The sequence below is a fragment of the Micrasema longulum genome, unplaced genomic scaffold (assembly GCF_059751315.1).
Source record: "Micrasema longulum isolate JH-2025_06_02 unplaced genomic scaffold, ASM5975131v1 h1tg002210l, whole genome shotgun sequence".
In the NCBI taxonomy this organism is placed as follows: Eukaryota; Metazoa; Arthropoda; class Insecta; order Trichoptera; family Brachycentridae; genus Micrasema; species Micrasema longulum.
In genome coordinates this window covers 26151-53488 of record NW_028279373.1, presented here as the reverse complement: position 1 = coordinate 53488, position 27338 = coordinate 26151, and the positions used below count along the sequence as shown (strand labels likewise).

Here is a 27338-nt window from a genome sequence, read left to right as displayed (position 1 = left end):
GCTAATGTAGGGTACTGTCCCAGGGCCCGAACCTCAATTACAATGGGAAGTAAAGAGAGTTATTTTCAATTGTCTTTACAGGCTACCGAAGAAGACAATTGAATTTTTTATCCAATTCACACTTTCTTACAGAAATTCAATTATAGTTTATAAAGATAATTGAAAATAACTTTGTTTACTTCCATATTTAATACGGCCCAGAATTCCCAGAGTAAACTTATTTTTTTCAAATTAAAATGATTTTTGTCTTATGCGTACTAATGCAACCCCTTATGAAACTACAATAATTGTCAACCGAATGCACCATATCTCGATTTTTTATGCTAGATGCCAAGTAATGGTAGTGAAACACACATTTTAAAATAAATGTTGTATTTAGATGTAACATAATCCGAAACCTCTTGCATGGTAGAGAAATGCACTTGAAATACAATGAAATAATATCTTAAATGCTTCATTATTTTCGTGTTTTATTTCACTAAAAAAGCGCTGAAAGTGACCAGAGCTTCGGAATAAGTGCGCGTCAACGCAGCGGCTCGTCTTGAGAACCGAAATGGCTTCGACCTTTTTTAAATAATTCCAGCCGTAACGAGCCGCGCCCTCTGCACGCAGTACCTACATCATACGAGTTTATGTATGTAAGGCTCCCAGTACTATGCCTCGTATGGCCGTGACCGAGTGGTGGAATTACTCAAACTTGATCTAGTCGTCATCGGAACAGTGACAATAGAATGAGAGGTCGAGCCTTACATAATAAATAAACGTCAACGATAATTATTAAAAAATCGTACATAATTTCTATGGATATTTTAATACTTCCCTTTGTAACACGAAGCCAACCAAACGCATAACCAATTAATTTATTTATTGTGAATACATAGCACCTCAATAATTCAAATAAATAATCTGTCAATAATTTATATAAATTGTTGTTAAATGTCCGTTCGCCAAACAATTAATTATATGTTAATATTATATTTTTAAATTTGATCTTTTTGATGATGTTTTCTTACAACCAAAAATATTTTTGTAAGACTCGGTGAAAGCAAAAGTGCATAAAATATATTTTAAGTTTATTGCATCTTGGGGATCGAAGCCACATCATTTCAATTTCAAAGCATAAAAAAAAAGTAAACTAAACAACATCGAATTTTACCAACTTAATATATTTGATATTATTTCTCTCCCAAATTTCATTCGAATTTTATTTATAATTCCCATGTCTCATTCAATAAGTTGTGGTTCACACAACAGTTTTTAGGGGCCACATAATCGAAAAAGTCTCCAAAAGTAGTGCATTCTAAAATATACAAAACGTTTTCCCGTGAGCGCAATAATAACCAGTTTCTTTACTACAAACGACTAAACATATCGAATTTTAACCAAAATTCGTCTTTATAATTACTTAGCAATATTACAACGTTATAAAAAAGTAGCATTCATGATACTAAAAAAAAATTGAAGATAGTTATATTGCTGGGCCCCGATTACAATGGGAAGTTAGCATTTATCTTAAATTTTATCTACTAAGTAAAATTAATTATCTCTATGAAAAGCAGAGTACGCATACAATTTTTTCTTCTAATCATGTTCAATTATAGGTTACCAACAAAGATATTTTAAATGTTCATGCAAATATACTCATTTTCGTACACAAATATCGGTTTTTCTTTATAGACAGTCGAAGGTAACTCTGTTAACTTCCCACTGTAATCGGGGCCCAGGTGTACATACTCGATCGCGTTGAACATACTGGTGCGGTGAGTGGAAATATATATTCAGTGACGGCTTTATCGAATAATAATTTTATATGAGAAATCTTATGTTCGTTTAGAAATCTTAAGGAATAATCTAAATTATTAGGCACTTATAAAGCCTTACATTGAATGTTTGTTAATATTAGAAATTGATAGCCTGTCCACTTGTATTTATGTCAATGCATGAAATCAATTTATTGATCTACAAATTTAGTAGTTGGTAATAAGTTTTCAAAATCAGTAAATTGTAATATTTTTCATTTCAATTTCAACTACTGGAAAGCGGGAATATAAACGCCGATAAACTTTGATTTTTTATTAGTTTGGCGCAATCTAGATATTGTTAATGTTTATATAAATTTGAATAAATAAAATATACAAAAAAGTAATTGAATATGTTGATTTTAAATTTAAATTTCTCTTTTCAAGATTGAGCAATTTGTAAATATAATATAATTAACTAACAAAACCCTTATAAATTCTTTATTTCTTAAGTAGAAATGGACAACAAAAATATCATTTCATAGAGCAGATATTTTATGAGAAGTTTTAGAGTAAAAATTGTGACTTAAAAAAAAACGTACCACATATCAATTACAGTAGTAAATAATAACATAGAACACCCATGCTTGAAAAAAATTACAATTTAATTGTTTTAATATCAACTAAAATCAATCTTCTTTCCCCGTGCGTTAAGCAAGCATCTTAGCGATTAGATTACACCGTGAGAACAACAAAATTGATATTATTAATTTATTGAATTAATATTAGATATTGAACTAAATTTTTAGTTGGACTGAAATATTCATAAAGTGTGTTTATATTTACATTGAGACATGCCTTACTTTGACTGAGAGTGGTTAAAAATAATTTAAGATAACATGGGTCGTCACGTCTTTAAATTCACGAGAAATTTCTAATTTGTAGGTGCCGAATTCATTTGACTTTTCACCCGCCAGTACCTTTTTATTACTACATTTAATTTTTTTTAACCAAATATGACTGTAAAACACATTATATTATAATCAGCTTAAAAATATCGAATGCAATTAACTTATGTATTTACCACAAAATTTTTGATAAACTTTCAATAACATGAACTAAAATAGATTGTTTAATTTCTTTATTTTGACACAAGTTGTAACTTTACAAAAACCTGGGTTATTTCAAGACTTGTTAACAATTATTAAATAACTAATTCGGGAACTTCTAATTAAATTTATCATTTTTTATAGACACACTAGCGAACCCGTCAGACGTTGTCATGCCCGAACGTTGGCTTCCCTGCTATTAGCTTGGAAAAAGACTTTTTATTGATAAGTTTGAATAAATTGATAATATTCCATTTAAGTAGGTACCTAGGTACTTGTTTATGGCTTTATGGTTAAATTCCAAAACATAAAATATTTATTTTTTCAAATATGGCATTCTTTTTGCAAACGTCAAACTCCGGTTGTCTCACCAACAAAGGGGTGTACTTATGTAGGAATACGATTTTTAAAAATAAATGAATTAAATATTATTTTAGTGTTACCAAAAATCCAATAAAAAGAAACAAATGGGTAGAAATTATAAGGAATTTAAGAAAAGAATCTGATTTAGATCTACAAAAAACCATTGCTGTTTGTAAACATTCAAAAACAAACTTCTTTTATTCACAAAAAACAACATCTTTCCATTTTTTTGCAAATGCATTCTCCTTGAATACAACCCTGGTAGATCGATGAATTAAACATTTATGCTCCTAACTTCTTTTTTACATTTTCGATTGAAAATTTTTATATCTACGAACACGCACAGCGCAAAGATCTATGTTTCTCTGAAAACCGCACGTAAATCGGTTAAGCCGTTTAGGAGGAGTACGGTGACATCACACGTACAGAGGAATTATATATATAAAGATTTTGGATTTAAAAAAACCTATTAAAATTTATTCAAGTTCTTTAACTAGATTGAAACAGCTCGTCTAAAACACTAGAAATCTAACATTTTATTCAATTTACAAAACCTAATTTTTATCATTTTGTCGTGCGCAGCTTTGAGTTATATCCCACGGTGAAAATTATTCTGACGTTGTTAGTAAACAGATCTCAGGCCGAATCCGCCGAATGCAGTAATAATTACCTGACGGAGAATTAACTTAATCGTCATGAAGGTTTAACTGGTTCAATCTGCAGAGAGGGGATACAAGCGCCACGCAGTCTGAGTGAATGAGAACATACATAGATATACTAACCATACATTATACACTTCTATAACCCAAACAAACTCCCATGTCGTGATCTCATTTCTGTGACCATGTAAACCTTCGTTTTCTTTCATCTTTAGAGTATACTATTCACGGTAGTATAAATCTAGGTTTTATTGTGAGCCCTGTACATTTAATGGGCGGATGCGCGTAGGAGTTAAATTGAAAAACGTAGGTAGTTTTTCTACTGAGAAAACGAAATAATCACACCATGACTTTTTGAAAGCCATAGCGCCTCAAGTTCATGTTGAATTTTTTTCTATATCTGTATATTATAACAGAAATACAGGAACCCACGGACGCCCACTTTTCTATGTTTTTGTGGGTAAAATGTGCAGTTATTTTATGTTAATAGTTTAAGTAATACAATTTTCATTACTTATGATGACTCTTAAATGTAATCAATGTAACATTTTAGTTTCATGAGCACAGTTAACATATTATTTCACTGATTATTCCAGATTTATTTATTATCTATTTTTGATCGCTAACAATCTATCGCTAACGTATCTAAATACTGATGATAATTTTATTTTCCTTTTCATGTATAAAACTCGTATTCTTTAAGCAGACATTGTTAAACTAAAATAAAAATATTATTTATATTATAAACATACAATGCTTTATACTACAAATGTTTAAATTTTATTGTTTTCGAAAACCTAAAATTATTAGAATTTTATGTACGTAGTTTATTAATGCTTTGAAACAATTTATTTTATCTTTCTAATGATGAAAAACTAGTGATAAAACGGCAAAATTTATTGAATATGGTCAATTTCAGTAACCATCAAATATTTCTAAGCGGTAATCAATTAGTTTAAACTCGTCAATTTTTGTACCATTAACATAGATTTTAACGGCCCATAAGATGTTTCTAATGTCCGAAAAACCCACAACGCGATATTTTTGATATTCACCAAATTTCTAAATACCGTCGGTGAATTTTCAAATGAATACTCAATCATCCAACATGAAGATCATCAGTTAACACTTGTATTACCAATGGATTTACTTCATGCTCGTAAATAAGTGATATCGTAAATCACTACCTTTATATATACTTTCACTTTGCCACATAAAAATACGCCGAGACCGCGTTTTATTTTACGATACGCGATAACCATCGTTCAATTTCTCATAGATTCAACTAACCAGAGTCACTAAACCAGTTTATCATCACCTACTATTGGACATTCAGTATCCAGCAGTTTAGTGTTTAGTTACGCCGCACGCCGCACCGGAAGTGTAGCGTTGTATTCCTAATTCGGTGGTAGAGTAGAGCACATTTTGGAAAAAGCATGGCCGCGGCGCTAGTACCAAAATGGGTGATTTTACCATAATCAGAATTTTATCCCCTTTTTTCATTGATTTTAAGTATAGGCAGTTCTTATTTGTCTTTAGAAATTAGATTGTAATAAGTGAAAATATTTTGATAGAATATCAGTTAATTTAATAAAAATGACTATAAAAATATTGATAATCAAAACATTTTTTATAATATCCTTACAAAAATATTTTTAGGCGCATTATTTGTAACAATTTTTACGAAAATATACAACAAAATTGTCATAATAATAATTTAAGTGTATATTCAACTGAGAAAACGAAACGAAGTCATTTAATCAACGACTAAACACATATTTCATAAATCATGATTATCATTTCCGTATCATTTCAGGTTTGAGAATATTTTTCAACTTACTGTAATACTACTTGTGAAAACCTGTAATTGGCTTATTTGTAATTTGTTTTGTTTCAAATATAAGATAAATGTAGCTGCTGGTTATCCGAATACAGAATAATGTTTTTTTTAATAGTGCATAGGGCACTGCATCAGTATATTAAATGCAGCGTCTCACGAGTACACGAGTATCTCACCTTCATGAGATAATCAGTTATAGATGATAGTTCAGAAACTACAAAATTTTGCATTGAAAAAATACATTTTAAAAGTAATGTTTTATGTGTAGTTTTTCAGGAGTCGAATCCGGAACCTCAAACGTGATAGAGAAATGACCTAACAACTATGCCACTAGGCAGACAGACAATTGAATAAAAAACCATCAGTTTTTTTTAGTAAGTTACAATATTGCATTACGACTTTAATTATTTATAAAGACGTAAGTTATGTTGTTTCTGATTATTTTTTTATCTACACTTTGATAATTTTTGAAGATATCGTAAAGGTTATCAACACAACAAATTTAAGAAATGCGTAACATTCACAAGAACTTTTTTGTGTGTGTATTGATGCATAAGGTACTGTTATATTAGGACATCATCAATACGTTCATCGTGAAAGTAAATCCATTACTTGAGCTCAAGATTCTTATCTGTCCTATCGAATCAGATACCAAAAAACACTTAATATTATCTTTATGGTAAACAGAAATGACATTGTGTACCTACACATTCTTTAGTGGCTTAAATTGGGTTTGCAACAATAATGATAGGATTTAAAATTTCACATATTAATCGCTATCAAAAAACTTCCGGAATGGTTTTATTAGATGGTTATTTATGATTTAAACAAAATATCGTACAAATGACCACCACCGCTTTTCTTGCACTGATTGATCTGGTGACGTAAATTTTCGATAACTGTGTGGCATTTCGGATGGTATGACGACTATGCTGCGGAGAATGTTGGCTTCGAGCTTATCGAGAACCCTGGGTTTGTTGCTGTAAACCTGTGATTTAACAGAGCCTCACAGGAAATAGTCTAGTGGTAATAACTCACAAGATCTTGGTGGGCAGTTGTAAGGACCATTTTGTGAAATAACCGATTCACCAAAATATTCTGGCAATAACTCCATTGTTAGGCTTGCTGTATAGCAAGGCGCGCCGCACCATCTTGTTGAAAACGAATGTCGTCCTCATAGAAAGAAAAAAATATTCATCATGGCACAATAGCGCTCACCATTCACAGTAACGATACGTTTGGCTGATTTTTAAAAAAAATTGGCCCGATGATGATACCATACCATAATCCACACAAGACATTAAGTGTTTCCAGATATAATGGAGCATCATCAATCTTTTGAAAGTTTGCCTCACAGCAATAGCGGCCTTTTTGCTTGTTGACGTAGCCGTTTAAATAAAAATAAGCCTCTGCAGAGAAGTCAATTTTTCGATGAAAATCGGCATTTCCTTTCACGAATTGGTCTTTGAGTAGGAAAAAAATGTTTAGAATTTTAATAGAATATTTGAACGATTTCCAAACGCTGGGGCCACGTAAAAAGATTCAAGATGAAATGGCAAACCTTATAGATGACAACTGACAGCAGATGTCAAATTTTGACATTTAAATTTGGCCGCTATGCACTATACAAATCTTATCGTCCCTATTGGCAAACTCTGTACATAAATATAGGTAGCATTTTTAGTAATACATACATATTACTATTATAAGATTGAGTTCCTGTAATTTCCATCAATTTGTTGATCGGCATTTTTTTCAGTGTATTTTTAAGGTGATTTATAAAATGAATATTTAATGCATGTCAACGTAAAACTTTTCTCTACTTAAAGTGTCACCAAATCATACTATAAAATTTTACTTTAATAAATTATAATGGGCTTCCACAAATAATATTCGCTGAGTTGAATGCATTTTGGTACGTACACTCATAGATATTTCAATGAAAAACGCATTCAAATTACTTAGTGAATTTTCTCAGTGGAAGTTAATTATAATTTTAAAATTAAAATTTTAACGTATGACAGGTTGACAGTTTAAGTTTATAGAAGTTTCACTCTGTCATACACTTTAAATATTTATTTTATAAAACAATGAACTTTGAAAAAACGGGTAAAGATAACGGATTTAATATTTTTCTAATGTTTACTTATATAAACAATGTGGAAGACTCCATGTAATTTTTCCTACGCATTTAAATTAACGGTTTTTCTTAGCTATAAATAGGGATATTTGGACCTTAGATAGTCAAGTAAATTCCCCAAAATTTAACGGTTAATCAATTCTTCCTTAACAGTCCAATTTTAATTCCTTTCTTAACTGAAAAATATTAGTTGATTAAATTGATTTTATTATTGATATTTAAATCATTAACTTTGCTCTTAAATATTTGTATGTAACACTTATCCACTTTTCTAGAAAATAGAAAAGTTGGTAAGTGGTTGGATACAAATATTTAATGACATTTAATGAAACATACTTGAATTTAGTTGAAAAACGGACTTTTATTCACAATTATTACAAAAATATAGCTGTAAGTTGTAAATAATAAACGAGGCTTCAAATTAAATTAAATGATCCATAATTCAAATATACAAATATGGGCATGCATTAAAAAGAAGTGACTCAGTTTTTCTTACTGAAAACGGAAAAAAAAGTATATCCAAATTGTCTGAAGTTCTGTTGAAGCAACATTAAATTTTCTTACGCTTTCTTGGAATACAGCTCATTGCGACTTATTGCAGGTACTTTAATCATTTCCTGTTCACTAGAATTCAAAATACTCGTTGTAGTAATTATTGAAGGCTTAATTTCCTCAATTAACTTAACTATTTGTTGAAGATTCTGTATTGGAAAATACTTAACGTTCCTTGCATAGATTTCCGAACTACCACCCGAGTGTATGAATAGTCATGAATTTAAATAAGTGTAAATTATTTTAAAATAAAAACTTTGTTTTAAGTGTTAGGTGCGCATACGTATGTGTATAATTTCCAAGTTTTTATTTTATAAAAATGTATCGTGAAGTGAATAAATTTGGTAAAAACCTGGGAATATTTTAATATTCTTACACATCCATTTCCAAAATCAGCAAGGATTTAATAACTAAGACCTATGTATTATAAATACGTTTTTATTTATTTAAAATGAAACACTTTCTTATTTTTACCACATAAGAATTTAATATATTATAACACAACTAGTTTCAGGTATTCTATATTACCCATCATCAGGTGTAAATATAAACCAAACTAAAATATAAACACAGATTAATACTAATGGGTCGGGTGGAAGAGGCAAGGCGATGTGAGGCGGAGGGGGTGGGGTTTTCGTAATTATGGGGAATATTGATAGAAGGGGTGAAGAAGTTTTCAACATAATATATTAGAAAATGCACTAGTTTTTCTGAATTTGCTAACCATATTATAGATACAAACCATTCTTTTCTTTCCTTTAAAATTAAACTTTGATATTTTGTCACAAATAAATATGTTTTAATGAATAATTTAAAAAATATTGAAATACAAATAAAAATTCAGAGAAAATTTTAACTAATAATATTATACACCAAAATTCTTCACCCCCGCTATCAATATTCATAATAATTAGGAAAACCCCACCCCCTCCACCACACAATGCCTTGCCCCTTCCACCCGACCCTATTAGTGCCTTAGTACTTATCTCCGTATATATTTTAGTTTGGTTTATATTTACACCTGATGATGGGTAATTCAGAATACCTAAAACTAGTTGTAATAAATAAAACTCATACATGGTAAAAAATACAAAGTGTTTAATTTTATTACAATATTTGAGTTTGTCCAAATGTTTGTCGACAAAAAGCTGTACAGTGACCACTCAAACCAGCCAATGACAGGTTATAAGCCCTGTAAATGCCTAGACTTCCATATTCCCTTTAAGGTATTCTCCATCCCTGTTGTAATGTGTTAATAATGACTCCCGAGGGAGTGAAATCCAGTCTTTTGTTTACAAACATTTCGACAAACTCAAATATTGTAATAAAACCAACTGGTCCAAGAAGAAGTTTAAAAATTGTAAAATCGTTTTCAGAGGTTGCCCAGTACGTGAAATAATTCAATCAGATTAATCTCTTCATAATAATTAAGGTTACAGCTCTTTAGCTTCACTAAAATCGACAAATGAAAGAATTGAAGAAATATGGATGTTCACACATAGGCAAAATGGTGAATGTTACACAGTGTGTAAAGTGGCCACCTAAACCTGCCAATGACAGGTCATAAGCCCTGTAAATTCCTAGATTTCCGTATTCCCTTTTTTAAGGTATTCTCCACCCCTGTTGTAATTTGTCAAAATGTTTCATTTAAAATAATTACAAAATGTTTCTTTACCAAGTCAATGCTGAAACAATAAAAAAATACGTTTTTATTAATATGAAGGTCATAAAAAAAGAATGAGGACAATAATGAACCATTTACGGTCTAAATCAATTTGTTCATAATACTTACTGAATTTTCGAAATTAGACCCGAGCTAGCATTATTGATTTTTATAGATATTTTATGTGTGAAATCTAAATACGTATGTAATTAGATGCATACCAACTATTAAGATTGCGCTTTTGTAAGTTAATTGTTATGTGTTTTTACCGTTTCAACTAAAATATTTTGTGTAAAGAATTTTATCACAAAACAGTAAATAATTTTTGACACTCACTCATTCGCATTTCACTATTCTTAGGTTGCGATCCTGAAAAATTAAATTTAGCGGAGATAAGTCCGCCTCGTAATGTAATGGTTGGCGAGTTCACCTACCGTGCTTGAGGTCCTAAATTCACCCCTAGCATGGTGGACATGATATGTTAACTTTAAAGGTGGTTCTACACTGCAATATTTCATTGTTTCTAGACTAGCAAGTGGCTGAAGCGTAATACTGATCAAAATACGATGCAGTTGATGTACCAACGTAGTGTCATATACACAACTAGGTTTGGATAGGTAAATTAAAATGATTTATCACTATTTATATTTATTTTTATTGTTTTTATAAAAAGAAATATTTGCGTTCTTATTATTTACCCAAATATTTAATTTTGAGGGCCATTTTCAACGAGTTGTAAATAACTCACTATTAGAAAATGGGAATCAAGTTGGGGTAGAGTGGGATTCGAACCACAGACCTTTGGTCCGTGAGTCCGAGACACTAGCCACAGGACCATAACCCGATTTATATTTGTTACGGGTGTAATATTTTTTTTTATATAAATACTGTTTACTATTGCATACTTTTTTGTGTTTTTGTTATTTTTAAAATTATGCTATTTTTGTGTTATTTTCTTCACTGGTTTTATTTTAATTCTGTTAAAGGTTCATGAAACCGTAAATAAATCAAAATAAGTCCATCGGTCAAATTACCAAATATTTGCTTTCATACAAACAAATTTCAAAACAACACAGCATGTTGAAATAAAAATGGTATACATACGTACTGCTTGCGAGAACACCTTGCCTGACCGTAAAATTTATATAATTTATAAAGCTCGTATAAAAATGCATTTTTCGTAAGAACTGGTTTCTTTGAAGAGGTAAAAGATGTCCCTAAAGAATGATGTTGTCCCACGCCGCGCAGTGAATGAAAATTTTAAGGTATGTAGTCTGTAGTAGACCACCAGCCATGCTTGGTTTGTGCACTTACACACTTGTGCGAATTAAAGCGAACGTTTAACGTTTCTTTATTTTTTCAAGATGGCGACACTGCCGGAGATGATTTTGGCAGCTATTTCTATACTAATCACATAACCTGTAATAGTTTTGTTTTTTGCATTTATGTTTTTGTCAATGTCGATCGTTTTGCCGGTCTTTTGTAGGTTTGTGAGATGTATTTAGCTTATAAGAAACATGTTTGTCCAGGAAATTGAAAAAAAGTTGGATTTAATCAGTAAGCAAACCAATCTTCCAGCACGATTTAGCACCATGTCGAAGATGTTGAACTATTTCAAGAATTAAAGGGTGAATCTTCTATATTAGTCTGAATTGGCCATACAATTTGCCAAACTCATAGTGAAGAGAGCAATGCAAGCAGTAGAAGTTAATTTAATTATAATTGTGGTTTATTAGAATAAACATATTTTTTTTTTTAATTCAATTTATTGAAGTTATCAAATAAAATGTGTCAACAAAACCGAAAGAAAAACCCTTGGTCTTTCAAATGATTTTCAAGTATGAGGAGAGTGCTTTCTACACTATATTGGCCTGAAAAATATGCCAAATATCAATCCCAATGCAAGATTGCTTTATAGTGATTGTACTACAAATATTAAAATGATCGGAGCTGTCATTCAGGTATGGTTTCAAGTCATCAAACTAAAAAATGAACAAAAAAGTCATTCAAGTCATGGGAGACGTACCTCTGCATGCCCTTATTGAATACCATAGAAATATATTATACGAACAGATTTTACCTATAGTACTGCACATTTGTTTTTCCTTTCACAAACTATATTTAACATATGTATCGTCTGCCTGTGTTCACGTTAATATGCACAGTACCTAAAGTATATACAAGTATATACGGGTATGTACCAACTACTTTAGTACTATGCCTGTACTTTCAAGTACTACAATGTATCGATATAAATGAGACAAGTTATCGATACTTAGTACTCACACCATGAAAGAAACACCCTCCATTATAATTTTTTAAATTTTATCTAACTTAATAACTTAAACAACACAATACAGTACAACTTTCAACATTTTTATAAAAAGCGCGTTTATCAATTTTTACTAACATAAATAAATTAATTAATTACATATACGAGTATATTGAGTTTTTCTACTGACATTTCTTGGTGGAGGTGGATTTTAATTATAATAATAAAAATACTATATAGTTTTATTCCACTTGACCAGTCTGACGATGTCGGTCACGACGAAACCGGGTCACTGGTAAAAATTTATAAATAGAAGTGGAATAAAACTATACACGTATTTTTATTTTTATAATTAATTACATATTGTTAATTGCGTACGTTGTAAAAATAATATACAATTGTAAATGGGAAATCCAAGGGATTTTTGTCAAATATCAAATCGGGAAATTTACTGCACTGAAAATATACAGGTCAATGTTAGAAATACATAACAAAAACAAAATGTTGAAACAAGCTTTGCGTATATGAGGTATCAAATTCAATTCCAGGCGTGGTCGATAAAACAGCACTACAATAGGCCAAGAGGTCCAACAGTACGTAGTTATTCAGAAGGCAGAAATCCGTAGAAAAATGTAACTGAAAAAATAGCACTTTTGTGAAAAGAGTAAATAATTAAATCTACACAACAGTTGGAATGTTTTTTAGTTTGACAAATGATAAATATACAAATTTCCTTTTTTTTATATAAAAAATATTTTAACTACGTATTTGACCAGTTTTAATATTTTATTTAATCTGGCTGACCACACAACCTAAGATATTCATTTTGCAGAAAACAGCCAGCCCTAGTAAAACTCTGATGTATGTTGTCTCATTATGTATTGAACATGTTATTTTATATTTATCTTAGGGTACTTTTTTGTGATAAAATTTTGGCGATTTTCTAAAGTCTGGCTGACCACAGAACCCAAAATATGCATGTTGCAGAAAACAGCCGGATTTTTTACTAAATGACACCTCATTCAAACCTCGAATGTATATGGTGACATTCTGTATTAAATCATTTTTTATTAAGTAATTTTAAATGAATAAATTTATAAAATTCAAATACTTATATTTTGATTCACTTTAATTTATTTAAGAGATCTTGATTTCTTGAGGCATTAATTTTCCCATCAGCATCTATACTTTAAAATTTTCTAGTGCTGTAAGTGTTTTCTGCTATTTGAAAAATGTCGTTTTTGTGATCAACATTATTTTCAGATTGTGATTATTACCGTTTTTTTTTTGTATGAAAGAGGCCTGGCGGTTTTTTAGCAGAACATAGAATTGATATTTCTGCACCCGACAATGCCAATATCAATTTTTTTTATTGTAGACTGGCTACTTTCTGAATTACAGCACAGAACACCCAGACTTGAGAAAAATCACATTTAATTTTGTATTCTCTACGGAAATCAAATTCGGAACCGTTTTTACCACTACTATTTCATAAATCAATCGAGATGCTTTGCAATTTGCATATGTACGGGAGGATAATTTATCAAAATAATTCATAAAACCAGTTGAAAATTAGAAAATCTATAAAGTTAGTGTATTACTTATATTATTTTCTCAGCGAAAAAAACATTAAACGTTCTTTCCCAAACACTTCAAAAGCATAGCTTATTATAATTCAATTTTATACCTAATCCGACTATACGAGGATAATTTATTAAAATAATTCATAAAACCAGTTGAAAATTAGAAAATCTATAAAGTTAGTGTTTTACTTATATTATTTTCTGAGCGAAAAAAACATTAAACGTTCTTTCCCAAACACTTCGAAAGCATAGCTTATTATAATTCAATTTTATACCTAATCCGACATAAAAACATTGTGAGTTTGATTTCTTTAATACTATGTTCACATGAAATGTTTACGAACCGGCCGCGGCGGCGGCGTGCGTAATGTATTCGTAGCGGAAGAATTGAACGAATGCCATGATATTATAATAAGCTTATTATGATATTGTCGTTTTTCGTAGCAGACTCCAAACGGAAACTTCGGCGCGCTGTCGACCCTGTCAGAAGACGACCTTTCTTCGTGACGACACTATATTGCGACGCCCGCCGTGAACTGTGCCGAGTATTATAATATCGAGAACCTACCGAGTACTGGGAATGAATGCACTAGTAGTATTTGCTGCAATATGTGGCCAAGAAACGAAGCTTTTGTTTGGCTGCATTAAAATTGTAACACTTATGTATGGGAGTAAAACATGGAACATGGAAGATTGAACGCGGTCGAAATACACTATCTTAGACGAATTTGTAGGAAATCTCTTCACATACAAAATGTTTTTGTTCATTGTACATGTTGGTATTTAAAGATATCGCGTGTATTCAAATAGTCTACTTTACATTTATTCGCAGTTTGCTTGTGTATACCTCTTCTGTTTGATCTCTACAATATGTCTCACACAAAGAAAAGTTCGAAAAAATTAAATGGACATTTCTTCGACATCTTAACTGGAGATGCAGGTATACCGATCCAAATTATATTTCTTCATGCAAAAAGCACTTGCTAAGTTTATATGATCGCCGTCTGCTATTAGACATGTGGGTCCTTTATGACATACTTATTGGACGCCTTGATGGGCTGGCTTTAATGTCAAAGTTATCATTAAATGCCCCTGGCTACCGCACAGCGCTCTCTATTTTATGTGCCAGCAGTTCGCACGAAATATGCCCAGAACTCTCCACTTATACGTTTAGCTCGTGAGTATAATTTGAACGTTCCCCTGATTGATTCCCTCGATTGTAATAAATCAACATTTAAAATGCTCATTTTAAAATACACTTTTTTTTAGTTTTACCTAGTAGTTTTTCCATAAAATAGAAACACATATCCACCCTCATTCTATTATAACACCCACTCACCCACCCTCTTACGCACTTACACTTTCCCTAACACTAACCTTCACAACTCATGTCTAAAACATATTTACTGACACGAAGAAACCGATTTATGTATATTTTACTTATGTCTGTGGATATCTGTGATTATTTTTCTTTTTCTTCGTGTTTTTTTTACATGTGAATCCCCAATAAATAAAATATATATTTTTTTTATTTTTAAAATCAATGTGTGACTGGGTAACGAATGATGAAATTAAGTCGTAGTGTAAATAATTGATAAAATTAAGAAAGGGTATCTATGATGGATTGTTCATATAGAACGAATGGATGACGAAAGAATGGTAAAACAGGTTATATGGCTAGAGTGAACGATAACGTGGAACGAGGACGCCCAAAGAAGACATGGCATGATCAGAGAAACCAAAATCTTAAGTCTGGTCATGTCAAAAGCAGGCAGAACCAAAGGGCATGCATGACAAGATGTAAAGAAGCTAGGAATGTATGCCAAGATAGATGTGTGTGACAGTCCGTTCTCTCTGCCTACCCCTACGGTTAAATGACGTGATGGTAGTAATATTAATACTAATGAATAAAAATAGTATTTAATTGTGTGTGACTCGTCAACTGTGGTACGGTACCACGTGAGAATTTATATTTAAACACTAACAAAAGCTGCGACGCGATACAAATTACTAATAAAAGTACAATTGTAACTCAAATACTACCATTACACCAGCTCAGAAGATGGATCCTGTAATATTGTAATGTTTACAAAAGCTTATAGTAATAAATATTTAGCATTACATCCTAAAAAAGGCTATTGATATCTTAGACCTTTGAGTAATAATACGCCTCTGGCTAATAGAGTCCCACATACGGACAAAAACCATTCTATTATTATGAACCACGAAGTAAGCTACAGTTTACAGCAATACAATGGGCCGTGGGTACTCAGTTCAAAAATTGAAAACCGAAACCGTCCATTACGCGTTTGTTGTTTGACTAAAAACCAAACAAAACATTTGGAACGATTTTATCATATGCAACAGATCTAAAGGGTTTCTCTAACGAATAACTCTGAGATATCAACGCAGTGTTTAGTTTTAAAAATAATTTAATTAATAAGCCTTTTTTGTTGGTAGCATGAAGTATAAAAATATATCCGCCTCGTAGTGTTTTGATTGGTGTCTTTTGCTTCCGGAAATTAGATATAAAAATGTTTTCTAACACGCGATAAAAATTAGAGCATTTAGTAAGAAATATCAGCGGTCTTTTTTAGTTTGTCAGTAGACTATTAAACTAAGCCAAAATTATTTTTTTCAATTTTTATGTTTCGCACTATCAGCGTTACGATTTTTCAAAGTGTTATATTTTCAAATTACTCCGCGTGTAACGTCTCAAGTTATCTTCCCCTTCTTCTCGATGAGTTCTGCTGATTGGTCAGTTGACCTAGTGATAAGTGGAAATCTATCACAACTCTCTTATCATCGGTTGATTCGGAAGAACGAGTGACGTCATCCAAAGTAGTTCGTTTTTATTAAAATCATTTTGTCTAATTTTGTTAATTTCTAATTTTGCGTAGGGTTGAATTTCCTTATTGTGCGGTGAAGTTTCTCAAAAGTGCATAAAAAATTAATAAATATACCTTGTGATAAAAATTAATTACTTTAAAACGTCACATGTTCTGGTCAACAGCTGTTTAGAATAGCCAATTAATTATGTAATGTGATAGATTAGCGGTTTCCAGTAAACCTTGTGTAGAGTGTTTTGGGTTACCTTTTTAAATGTCTGCTCAATTCACCGACGACAACTCGTGACGTTACGGGCAGAGTAATTTAAAAATAACAAAGCTTTAAAAAAATATTAATAAAAAAATATCTAGTAAAAAACGACTGAACTTCTTCATTTCATGTCTACTGAGAGCAATAAAAATTAATTACCGGAATTGGCATCAAAAGTAAAAATGAAAAATATTCACAAATAAATATAAGAAATGCAAAATTAATGATTCCTAAATTTAATAATTACTGTGGCAAACTATCATTTTTAGTAACTATATCCAGAACCATCCATAGTTCATTTAGATATATAATTAGCTGTGAGGATACTAGAGAGTTGAGTGACGATAGTACCCTATGCACATAAATAAGGGTGCGCAACACGTCACTCGCCCTTCTCTGCCTCCAGCATTTCTGTTTACAACTTGTTCGCTTCATGAACCCACCGCATACTTCGTGTGATTGTAATGAGAAATTTCAGTGTTTTTTTTTTATTTAAAAATTATTAATCTAAGCTAAATTTCTTTTTTCAATTTTTAAATATCTTATTTTCAGCGCTATGATTTTTTAAAGTTTTGCATTTCTGAAATAACTCCGCGTGTGACGTCAAAGATTATCTTCCGATTATTCTCGATCAGTTCTGCACATTGGTCCATTGGCGGCAAGCAAACCGGAATTCTTCCATAACTCTCTTATCATTGTTTAATTCATATGAACCAGTGACGTCGTCTAACGTTGTTCGTTTTTATTGAAATATGTTTTTTTTCGTACATTTTCAGGAAACTTTGCCGTACAATTTAATGTTCCAATTTTTACATTTATTGTATCCAATCTCCCGCAGGGCTGAAGTTTTTCATTTTAAGTAACGTTTTTTTTTTTTTCTTGGGGTCGAAACATAAATTATAGGAGTTTTTCAAAAGTAATTTTTTCATTTCTTTACGTATTTCAACCAAGCTGGCAAGTCTCTATTTTAGAGACTTGCCAGCAGGTGGGAAAGAGGAGATATGGAAGGACGTAATGAAAATACGCAACGCGTAGACCGATTGGAGAAAATAACCTTACTCGGATTTTTTCTTTGCAATTGGTGGGAATCGAAACCGCGACGCCAGTTTTACAGTTGGTCATCTAACCAACTGCGTCACGCCTGTCTTTATATGGTCTTTATAATATTGACAATAGATTAATTATTATTGTAAAGGATAGTTAAAGGAATCCACTTACAAGCATGTATATAGTTTGTGGAATCTAAATATTATACTCAATGATTTTGTTGTATTTTTGTATATAATCGCCACACTGAAACAGAAATAAAAGTGCAAAACTGATCAGATTTTCTTTACTGAATAACAAATGATCGTGACACTCAACATCTTTATGTAAATGTGCTCTAAAACATTGACATTGGTACTCGCAGAACTGTGTATTTTTCTCTTTTCCAGTGAGTGGCTACCAATGGTAAAATGGGCTGGGGTGGTTGTACGGCGTCTATCATGAATCCTTAAATAGATATACAAAAATTCATACTTAGAGTGATGCTTCAATGTCCCCCAATGTTTACATCTGTGTCATTTTTTCAATCTATGAAAGTAATGGACATTAGACCTTTTTTTAACAGTCATTGACTCGTCATTGACAGTCATTGGTCATGCGCATACAAAAAAAGAAATCCCAGCCCTATTCTCGTATGAGGTTTTCCTGTAATTTGAATTTTTTAATATCAAAAACATGTACGACTTTTGCTCAGAAAAAATTATCTTCGTGGCCCCAAGAGTGTTCAAAGTCCTGAATGAACATATTGAGTTCTCCAAAACGAAAGTAATTGTCAGGAGAAATGTACACGTTTGGATGTTAGGAAGAGACCATAGCAAGAGACTGCTGCGAGACGTTGCATAGATTTATATTCTACTCGTATTAAGCTTGTTCGAATGTTTAATATTATAAAATTAATGTTTATGTAATGATTTTTATTGTTAGTATTCTTTAATAATGCTCATGCTTCAACTTTTCATTATGTTGTATCCCAACTCAACACAGAGCTCTTGGCCTCATAGAGTTATGGATACGTTTTTTTTTAAATAAGTATCTTTATATAAATAATAAATAAATAAAAAAAGCAATAAGTGGATTTGCATCTCCACATATACATAGGTTAACATATATATAAACGTATAAAAAGGGATGATGAGTACGTGCGATAATTAATAATTAATTAGCCGTTTCACCCAGCCAAACAATGACTAAGTTTCTTGGCCGTAATGGACCCGGCAGTTTTCGGGTCCCGAAATGCCATCATCCGGGATCCTCTATTACCACTGGCAAATGGCGGACACAAAGCTCGCCGCGTGTAGACTTCAGACATGTGTAAAGTGTACTGTGTACTGACCGCGCCGATTGCGATATGAAGAATTCGAAAACTTGATTTTTTCCCACGTTTTAAACCGCTTATGTATTGATAGTGCACTTAACAGCCTACACGTGTATCGCAAATATTAAGTTTGTGCGTTTTCCTGATGTCAAGTGCACAAATTGCATTCATGTTTGGCACAAATTTATTTCTCTGTATTGAAATCCATCATAACTTAAAAACTTAAAAAACATATATGTATTTATAAACATTTTTATCAATTGACCTGAATATTATAATTTTGGGGCCATTTTCAGTCGTAGATAAATAATCTTATCAAGGTAAAAAAAACTTAACAATATGTTGGACTGTTTGTGTACCGAATTGCAGCACTAAAAAATGCAAATTGATCCGTTTTAATTAATTACTAAGTACTATGCCTTTTTAAAGTGTAAACCGTATCCAAAGAATCGGCATTTTGACATGCTGTTGATTTATTTAATGAAAATGTAATTTTAGTGAAATCTTTTTGTACAAACTTGTAATTCCTTTTAAAGTTTTATTTGTGCATCTTTTCTTCTTTATTATAGATTTTACAGAATTTCTGTTTTATTTTTTCTTTCTATTTTCCTTTATGTTTATTTATGTTTTTAAGGGAGCTTTTTAGGGATATATTAGGACCAAAACTTCGTACATAATATAAAATTTGCAAAACTACCTCTTTTATTAAATCTTTTCATATCCCCTTTATTAACATCTATAATACGCATATTTTATTATCTTGTATTTATTATACAAGTATTTTTTAAACCCTGTCACATCCAAAACCACGATGATCAGTATGAGCAAGAAGACTTATTGGCACATTAAAATATTTTTTTAGAACGAATAAAATTAAAAAAAATGCAATATCAAAAATCAAATGGTTGCTTACTTTTGCAGGGGAGAAACGAGGAGGGAAGAGTCTGATACGCTGACAACGGCCGCACTCCTCTCGCTTCTCCTTTGCAGAAGTAAGCAACCATTTGTTTTATTTTCCAAAATTTTCTTTGCTCTTAATATTTTTTTAAATGTGCTAATACATCTTCTTGCCCAGACTGATCATCGTGGTTTCAGGTCTGACAGGGTTTAAAGAACACCCAGTGTATATAAATACCTATTTGTTTTTTTTTTGTAAGCTGTTTTGTAAATAAATAAATAAATAACGAGGGAGTGATTACTATAACACTGCTTCAGTTAATAGTGAAATCTGAATAGGCATATTTCCATCATGTAATATTCTTAATCACGTAAGTAGCTTGATTTAAAAATTAAATAAAAGAAAACATATTATTAATATTTAAAGCATTAACTTTGTCGTCAAATATTTTACTAAATGTTATTTAATATTTCTGTATAACCACTTACTGACTTTTCTATGTCTACCGGTTTCGAGACGTATCCGTCTCTTCGTCAGGACACCAATTAAACCAACATGCAAAACCCACTATACACCTTCGCCATAGTTGTTGCACAAAAATATAAAACCAACACGACATGCATTTTAATAAGTACATGCACTGATTGGGAAAAACATGCACTGATTGGGACAAAGATGCACTGATTAATTTATGAAAATATTCTGTTGTTTGAGAAATAATGAAAAAAGTAGAGGGGATGGAGGAAGGAGGTAAGCTTAATTGGTTTAATAGGGTGACTATTACAGTTTAATTAGTGTCCTGATAAAGAGACGGGTACATTTCGGAACCGGTAGACTTAAAAAAGTCGGTAAGTGGTTATATATAAATATTTAATCACATTTAGTAAAAGAATGCTATGAGTCTCCCAAAACACATATCGTGAAAATACAAATATTAAAATGAATTATAGTCGAAACAATATACAGGCAGACAACAATACATAAAACTATTTTATGACTGAAATAAAGTGAATCTACCGTGATATATGCAAAAGGGCTTGTGAATTTGCACGCCTGTTATACCCTCAGGTTATCACGGGTCGCGATCAGTAGGTCGAGTACGGCAACTATGCGAATTTTCATATTACTTCTGCCACCCACCTCTCATTCTTCACATAAGATGGAGGGATAACACACAAAGTACACCTCCCCTCCCCTAATCAAATACACTTAACCTCGATTAAAGTGTTACATTCTTCATATTTGATACAAAATAACTATCATTTTAATTTAATGATTCAACCTGCCCGTGGTACCTTGGCTCGCGTTTAGCTACCACGGTCTGTTTTCTGACGTGAGGTCCCGGTTTGATTCCTGATAAATTCAACATGGAATGTTAGTCTTGTTCTGGAATGCGAACAAACCTGAGAATTTTTTCTTCTTGAGGGGATGTTCAGTGCCAGAGAAATTTAATAAATAGGTATTTAAACGTAGTTTTTCTGTCACTCTCTCGCAGTCACCTCGCGGATTCATCATTTCTATAAAACGGACCTTAACCATACAGCCTGATACCGTGTGTTTGGAAATCTGATAAACCATCAGTATTGAAAAAAAGAATAACAATTTGGTTGACAGACATTGGAAGTAAGGAATCTGAGAATTTATTGAGGATAGTAATCTAAATATTATGCTATCTCATTGAATCATTTAAAAATTTATCGTATGTGCATATATATGTATATATATGTATATGTATGTATGTAGTTTGTATTTGTGCATATATATATATATATATATATAAATATATGTATATTTATATATTTAATTTTATTATTACATTTAACGTAAACTGCACTTAAAATCTAAACATCGTTAATCGACGTTTAAAAAACATCTCAATTTATTTCTAAAGAAGCAACATTTTTAGGCCATCTTCGTGTGACCCAATAAAAAAATATAATTGTAAATTTCAATAATCATAAATTACTCTAATTCATAGGTCAAACATTGGTACTTTTACGAGCGCAATACTATTGTAATTAAAACACGAATTTTCACACATTTTTTTCGCTTAGCATAATTTAAAAAAAAAATAATTATGTCATTTTGCTGAAACACGTATTTTCTTGTAAAGAGTTGTAAGAAAAATCTTCAATAGAAAATATTCAATAATTTAAACATAGATAAGTAAAATATTTAACGTGTTTAGAAATATGAACATCAATTTACCATGAAAGTCATTATTTTAATTCCACGATTACAAGAAAAGGCCATAAACAACAAAGAAATATAAATTACATTCCACACCCATTGTTTGTAGACATTGCGGTTTAGAAGCATTACGCTACACGGAAGTAAAAAACTAGTAGGTTTTTTATATCGAAACGGATTATTATAATGAATCACACAATATAAATCACCGGCATCAATTTATATTCATTTATCGAGTGTCATAAAAGTACCAGTTGATGGAGCCTGCCGATAGCCGAAGCAGTCGTAAAATTTTTGCATAACCGAAATGGCGTACAATAATGTTCCCCGTCACGATTCTTGTTCCATGGGTACTGAGTAGTGATGCGAATAATTAATATTAACAACCGAACACTTCGGTTAGTCAAAAACCGAATACCTCCTTTCGATTTTCTTACGTTATACCCGAGACCACCTACTTTGGCTTATTTATAGAGCGCAGTTTTCGAGAAAGATAATCTCCCGTATTATTAGTCTTACTATTTTATTTCTGGTCTAGATACAATGAAACAGTTCAGTTTTAGAGCCGAAGATAATATACTAAAAATATATTTAAAAGTAAATTATCCTTCGTGTTGACCTTATCGGAAATTTAAACCCGAGATCTTGCGTATGTAAATTATTTATTTATTTTGTTTGGAAATTATTTATTTATTTTATCTAAAAATTATTGGCCAAAAAAATGTTGAAAAGGGGTAGTATCTAGTCACTATACTCACTGTGAAACATTCACCGTTGTCTCTATTTAGATTTTTTTTAAATACTGGGTTAAAATTTTGTATGTCTAATGTACTAGTACACATATTTGGACGCACTCAAAATAAACTTTTTATTTGGAAGCAACTTCTTTGTGATTTTCCACATTAAATAATATAAGTACGTATTCGAAAGTAATCTCACTTTTTATAATAATAGTGGATTAAATATCTTACATATTTGTATCTAATAGAGGCCTAAATTTGGAAAATAATTAATAGTTGGACATTCGAAACGGCTGTAAAATCAAAAATATTTCAATAACAGACGTTTCCTAATTTAGTAATTGAAAATATCATTAAATCTGATATCTTTTACCTACACTACTGAACTAGGCCCATATTACGATGGAAAGTTAATAGTAATATCATATTTTTTCTTTTCTTTTTTATTTACATTAATAATAATTTTTACGCTAAATATTATGGCTATTTTTTTTTATTTTTACAGTAAATAAAATCCCACCAAGCTGCTTTCTGTGATTTGCTGGTCTGATATTAATATAATGTTTAACTGTCTATAAAGTTAAATTGTATTTTCCATATGAAAAATGTAATATTCATATAAAATTGTTTAATGAATATGTTCAACCACAAGTTGCTGATGAAAATTCATGAAATTTTTATGCAAATATACCCATTTCCGTAGATAAATTTTTATATTAATTTTAAAAAAAAAATTAAGATAACCATATAATCTCCTATTATTCGAGGCCCTGGACGTAAAACACTAAACACGCGCTAGCGGATGATGTATTTTGGTTGCTTTTTTTTATTTGGTAAGATTTAAAATATTTAGTATTTGTATATTTTTAACCATAATAAAGGAATAGTCATGTTTTGAAACCGGTCGGCATATTTAATTAATTTAATGATTTCAAATAAAATTAAAATTCAAAGGAGGAATACAGCTTTATGCAGATGATACGACTATTTTATATCACACTAAAAACAAACAAGATTTACAGAAGATGGTTGAAAGTGACGTTTTACATCTGGCGGAATGGCTGCGTTTAAATAAATTGAGCTTGAATGCAAAAAAGACTCACTACCTTCTATTTGGAAACAAGAGTAATGAATCTATTGATGTCTTTATTGGTGTTGATCGTCTGGAGAAAAAAAATAGCACTAAGTACTTGGGACTGTTAGTGGACTCGCAGCTTACTTGGAATGAACATGTTGAGCGCGTGAAAGGAAAGATTGTCCCTGTAGCTGGAATACTGTACAGATTTCAGAGAATGCTTCCAGTTTCGCTGCTTCGAGCAATCTATTTTTCTATGGTCCATTCGCATTTATCATACCTATGCTGTGTTTGGGGTTTTGCAACTAAGAACAAAATTTCTAAGGTGCAGATTATTCAGAATAGAGCGATCAGAAATGTGTTTCACCTACCGTATGATACTCATGTAAGGGACATTTATTTTGAAACAAAAATCATGCCTTTTAGCATGCTTTCCTATTTCGAGATAACTGACACTATCATTAATACTACTCTCGACTCAATGCACAGTAACATAAAGCCAGCTTTCATTGGAGACATCCATCGGTACAGTACTCGATCAAAAAACAATATATATATTGGATCTGTGAAGTCTACGAAGTTTGGTACTAGATCTTTACAATACATAGGTTTCAAGGAATTTAATAAATTGCCACAAAAATTTAAAGTACCTATTTCAAAATATAGAAACAGGACGTGCGAATTGAAGAATTATTTTTTCCAGAAGTACTTTGAATAAATAATGTTAGTTTATAGAGAATGCGCATCTTGAACATATACCTTTTAATATTTCACCGTTTTTGCTTGTATATGTAATTTTTAATACTATTTAAATGTTATTTGTGTTTTTTTCTTTTTATATACTTTTTTTGGCTTGTATACATAATTTCAATTTTTTCAACGTTTTTGATAAAAAAAATTAACCTGTATTGGGTGTGCGCATATTTTGTTAATTAAAAAAAATGATTTTATTTTGTACTAGTTCAGTATGTATATATACATACATGTAATTTTTAAACTTTTTCAATTTTCTTTCCCAGATTGCATAATGTAAACATTATTTTGAATTTATTTCCATGCCTAGTATTCTGTTTATTCTGTTATTTTCAAGTATTTTTCATACCCTTTTTAATTTGTAGTATATCATAATTTTAATTTTTCTGCTTTTGTTAAATAATATTATAGTTTAAAATTTAAAAACGTCTCTAAAAAAATTTATATCTGTATGTCCCTAAATGAGTTTTTTTTTAAAAAACTCCTTGGGAATATTGTATATAATTATGTATAATATGTTTTCAATATAATAAAAAAAAAAATTAAAAAAAAAAAATGTGGTTAAATAAAGCGTTATTGGATTATTATTTCATTAAATGAGAAAAATTTACCGTTTCAATGATTTTCCCGAGCATTTTCATTTTCAACTAGTAAATAACAACTGTGCTTGAAAATAGGAACAAAGTTCTGGTAGATTGTGAGTCTGCGACACAACCACGGTCTAAAGGACCACAACCCGATGTACCTATTTTATAACCGATTATGAATTATTCGATTCTGAAATTATCCGCTACGCACCTCGCTAGTACCGAGTTATTGAATGATCGCCGGCTAACGGCTCTACCCTGTCACATGCTCGGAATAAAAACTAGGTTATCACTATCAACACAAAACTACTTTGGTCTCTTTGACACGTTGAACAAAGAAGATAATGACCCGCACACAGGACCGGCTGTGGCTGCGGGTGACAGTTCGATTACTTAATATAGGGTAAAATGGTTTCCTTATAATTATTATTCAAAAAAATAAGGGTCAGTGCTTTATAAGCTACTGACGTCAGTCACTGCGACCTGTGAAGATCTGTTGTGACGGGTCCCCGTAAATTAGTTCTCGCCCTCCAAGCCCAAGGGTGCTATTCTGAACCACTCTCGCGGCACGAGAAAACAGTTTTTCTTTCGGTCAGTTTTCTTTTTACTACATTCGGCCGCAAGAGCTTTTGGAATACCAAGGGACCGTATTTAATTGGGAAGTTAAAATTTATCTTCTATTTTATCTAAAAAGTTAAATTAAGATTTCTGTATGAAGAATGAAATATTTTTACATTTTTTTTTTCAAAACATGTTCAATTGAACGTAGTTATGCAGAAAGCATCCAGTCATAGAAAAGTGTAACTGAGATTAAAGCACCTTAGTGAAATGGGTGAATAAACAAATCTACACAACAGTTGGAATGTTTTTGACTTTAACAAATGATAAACGATGAATGTAGTAGTTTTTTTATAATATAAACAAGAATCCTTTTATATATTTGACCAGCTTAAATATTTTTTTTAATTCGTTAAGATTTTTCTAGTGCTGTGGGTGTTTTCCGCAAATTGAGAAATACCGTTTTTGTGATGGATACCATTTTCAAAAGGTAATTCAAACCATTTTTTGTATGAAAGCGGTCTTGCCGTTTATAGCAGGACATAGAATCGTCCTTACTGCACCCGATAACATCAATATCTCATTTTTTCAAAATTGTGGACTGGCTGCTTTCTGCATAACTACGTTTAATTATAGATTACTGACGAAGATACTAGATTTCATACAAATACACATATTTTCGTCCATAAATATCGACATTACATTATACCATCTCGGTATGTACCGATGAAACCATTTGTAATCGCGACCCAGGTCTTCAAGAGGATACGCGATGCCAGACAATTTTGATGAATGGATATTTGAACGTTGGCTATCGCTTTCTCGCAAATGCTTCCCCAATACTGTGTGAAATAGACAACTACACTAATATTGCCCAAGAAAAATCGACAAAATAGAGGTTTTCTGTCCCGTTTTCCGCGCCCCAAAACTGAACCAATTAAAAAAAAAAAAAAAGTAAGAGTACCATAGTGAATTTTTTGTGTCAATACCAGATTCTTAAAGTATTTGGCTATAAGGCAAGGGGCATATTTAACCTGAGAATGTTTACACTGCTCGCTGGCTACTAAAGGGATACTTACTGTACTAATTACCAACGTAATAACTACACGATAAAAAAAAACATTAAATTTATCGAAAAGCTGAACAGAATCGCTTT

At 31.3% G+C, this 27338-nt stretch overlaps 1 protein-coding gene across 3 annotated transcripts in view; it reads left to right on the top strand.

Annotated features, from left to right (window-relative positions):
- Window positions 1-27338, top strand: part of LOC148272726 (uncharacterized) — a 53508-nt gene that overhangs the window by 13704 nt on the left and 12466 nt on the right. The window contains exon 2 of one of the 3 annotated variants that reach the window (XM_088239647.1): window positions 20303-20373. The exons of the other annotated variants lie outside the window; for them this stretch is intronic. The gene's annotated coding sequence lies outside the window, so the exon portion shown is untranslated. The remainder of the gene's footprint in view (window positions 1-20302; window positions 20374-27338) is intronic. 3 annotated transcript variants of the gene reach the window in all.